Consider the following 3308-nt stretch of genomic DNA (forward strand, 5'->3'; position numbering starts at 1 on the left):
ACCCCGAATGAGGATAGGAAAATAGAACCGGTGCCAAGCCAGAGTCTCTTTTTCATTTGGAGTCTGGCTGTCTGCCCATGACCAGGGTTACATAATGGGAAACATAGCTGGGGCTCTGGAGAGCCCGCGTTTCACCACGCTGCCCAGACCTTCGCATTCTGATGCTATATATCTTCCTAATTGTAGCTCGGATGCATTTATCACACTGCTGGATTTGAGTCCTTACATTAAAAAAAACACCAAATTCCTCCGTTCCCTGCTTTCCCTGCTGGACAGAGATGGAGGAAAAGGTGTGAGGGGTAAATGCTGTGCTCAGCTCCAGCCGCGGTGTTGAGCATCCCAGCAGCAGGGCTCTGTGAACAGGAGAGGGGAGCCAAGAGGCAGGATCTCAGGGGTCCTGCCCCTGGATGGGGAAGGAGCCCCGGCCCTCAACAGCTGTCCTCTCCACAGCCAAGGGCTTGGGCTCCCTGTGTGGCCAGGGGAAGGCAGCTCTTTTCCAAAGAACCACCTCACTTGATCCACAGGGCACTGTACAGATGACCTGTATTCCTCTTAGAGCTCGCATGCATGTGTCTGAGAGCCCTCTCCTCCAGCTGCCTGGGAGAAGTGCCTAGCAAGGGCCTCCATGGTTTCCATCTTGGGTTGCAGTTCCTGGGTGGGGGCTGGAGCCTCCTGATGGTTGCACAGCTGTGTCTTAGAGCAGCAAGACATCTGCGTTGGGGATCCCACCCCAGAGGGGCTCCTGGAAAAGGGAGCATGTCCCAGTCCCTCTGGCTGCTCCGGGCACTCTTCTGAGTTCCAGGACTCGCTCTTTCTGCATGCAGGTTATTGCAGAGCACACCTGTATTGGGACTGAGGAGTAGGGCAATAGCAGCTTCATCTCATCTGGTCTCTCCCCCAAACTGTCCTCTCAAGCAGGCATCCTACAGGGTGTAGTCCGGGAGGGAGAGCTGCTAGAGCTGAGATGTGAGCAGCACACGTGCTAATGGAGAGGGGAAGGGCAAAGGACAATGCCAGAGCTAAAGCCGGTGAAAACAGAGGGGAGGTCTGTGTCAAGGAAGGTCCTGAAGAGCCTGGGCTGCTGTTGCCCAGGGCAAGCACAGTAGCCCTCAGGGCATGGCCAAAGGAACAGAGACAGGCTAGGAAGGGTGGGCACAAAGACGCACAGATGCCCCCCTGAAAGCAGGCTGCATCTTGCTGCAGTGAGGAATCCAGGGGGCCAGTGTTGAAACGTCAGAGCTGGTGGGGCCATGCCAGCTGGACAGTTAGCACCAGGCTGACCCGGCTAATCTGCTTCCCTGGTGGGACAGAGGGAGAGCCTCTGACTGCTGTCAGCTGCTTGCAGCCAGAAAACAGGGATGGTTTAAACCCGTTGGTCAAAGTCTTAGATGGGTCAAGCGCCTTCTTCCAGGAGTCTGGAAGAGTCTGCCTGGATTCTTGTCTCATGCCGGAGCCTTATAGAAGTGGTCTTAGGACGGCAGCACCCACAGGCCTTAACGTAGGTACCGAGGCACTGCTAAGCCTGGCTAGAGACTGAATGGACAAACCTTTTGACTCTGGCCTGGCGCAGCGTATGCTGACTACCAGAATTGCCATGTCCTGGTATCAAAGACACCAGGGCGTATCGTTGGTGTCAGTCTGCCTGTTGAGAATGAGAGGAGGAGAGTCCAGGAGAACAAAGCCAAGGATTGGAGCCTGCCCCATGGTCTTAAGTTGCAGAGGGAGCTCAGTGCAGCTGGAGGTTTGCGAGCAGAAGCCTTGGCAAGCAACAGCAGGGCCTCTCCAGCCATGGGAGAAGGACAGGTCCTCTGGCACCTTGACCCACAGACTTGTCTTAACAGTTCCTTTAGCACAGCCCAGGAGCACCGATCCCTGCAGCCAGGCCCTGAAGCTGGATGCAGGGACTGTGGGCAGGGTGGTTCTCAGGCTTGGGCTAGGCAGGGAGGTGGAGTGGGCTAGAGCAGTCGTTTGCGGCGCTGGCCTCTGTGAGCCTGTCCCCCAAGCCCCTTGGGTTTTCTTTTTTGAACTCTCCCAGGTTCTGTGCATCTGAGTTGCCTGGCTTGGCTACCAGCCCTAGAGCACAAAGGCCCCGCGGGCAGCCTGGCTCTCACAGGAAGGGCTCTCGGCAGCTGTCTGGGTGAGTGGTGATTGGGAAGAACTCCTGCCTCCAATGCCTTTTGTTCCCTGTTGGGGAGCTGCTTTTGTTTCGGCTTCCCCTGGGCTGGAAGGGGAGGAGGAAGCCGAGGCCTCTGAAACACTACGTGGAGTCGGTGGAGGGCCTGGGTGCCCTCTTGGCTCAGACTGCCCCAGCCCTTGCCTCCGGGCTGGTTTCCTCTCGCAGCCTTTGCTGGGGCAGGCTGGTCTGCCGCACCAGCCGCCTCGAGCCCCGTTCACCCCGGGAGCAGAGAGGCCCAAGTCGTTTGCCATCTGTCCCGCGCTCTGATCTCGGTGGCTCGGGAACACAATGCAGGGCTTCTTTCGCTGCACTCTTTCCGGGTTTGTTCTGCAGCTGTGGAGCTCGACTGCTAGTGTTTAAACAAGCTGGTATTACACAGGAAATGGCCACCTCCACCGGCCCCCGCAGGCTTGTAACATGGGGTCACTGTGCTGGATATTAATCACCAGGCAGCCTGCTCCCCCAGTAAAGACGGTGGCTTATGGGAGAGCGCTGCACAGCTTTGGGCCGGGTCTGGGAGGGATTCCGCGGGTGTTGGGCCTAATCCCTCGCCTTGGTGTGTGCGTTCCCCAGCGCCGGCTGTTCTTCCTAGGCAGCAGCCTGCGCCTGCGTCCTCGCGCGCTCAGTCCTGACCCGCTGCATGCCCAGGCCATGGGTCTCACTGTCCTAGCACAGTCCCGTCGCCAGCCCTGGTGGGGAGGGGCCCTTTGACCGGGGAGCGACTCAAGGCCGGTGCTGTCGTTCGCACCGCTGGCCCCGGCCCGGGCTGCATCCTGCAGCTGCGCCACACTCGCACTGACAGCCACATTAAACCTGGAATTCCGAGGCAATAAAAAGTAAATGAACTCTTATTTCTCCCCTGTCCTGGTGGAATAAGTAAGTGCACATGCACCGGCGGGGAAGGGAAGGGAGGGAGCCCCGCTTCTGAGGAGAGACCATGCGCTCACCCCGGCTTTGCTTCCTCCGTTAAGAGCGCCGTGAACCTCATCCCCTTTCTCTGGGCCGGCGCGCTGGTGCCTCCGTCCCGGCTGCTCTGCTGATCTCCCTCCAGGGGAGTCCTGTGCACGGGAGCTCTGGATTGTGGCAGCGCAGTCATGGTGACACAGGCTAGTGATGGACAGCACTGAGGAGG

The 3308-nt window shown here is 58.6% G+C and overlaps 1 protein-coding gene and 1 long non-coding RNA gene across 2 annotated transcripts in view; both read left to right on the top strand.

Annotated features, from left to right (window-relative positions):
- The window catches only part of LOC109293388, an 8094-nt gene extending 7847 nt beyond the window's left edge, over nucleotides 1–247 (top strand). The window contains exon 2 of the long non-coding RNA XR_002096310.1: nucleotides 18–247. This is a non-coding gene — a long non-coding RNA (uncharacterized LOC109293388). The remainder of the gene's footprint in view (nucleotides 1–17) is intronic.
- LOC109293387 (telomerase-binding protein EST1A-like) overlaps nucleotides 1–3308 on the top strand; it is a 72779-nt gene that overhangs the window by 19012 nt on the left and 50459 nt on the right. The window lies entirely within an intron of this gene.

Source organism: Gavialis gangeticus, unplaced genomic scaffold (genome assembly GCF_001723915.1).
Source record: "Gavialis gangeticus isolate Ggan-Ray unplaced genomic scaffold, GavGan_comp1, whole genome shotgun sequence".
NCBI classification, from domain to species: domain Eukaryota; kingdom Metazoa; phylum Chordata; order Crocodylia; family Gavialidae; genus Gavialis; species Gavialis gangeticus.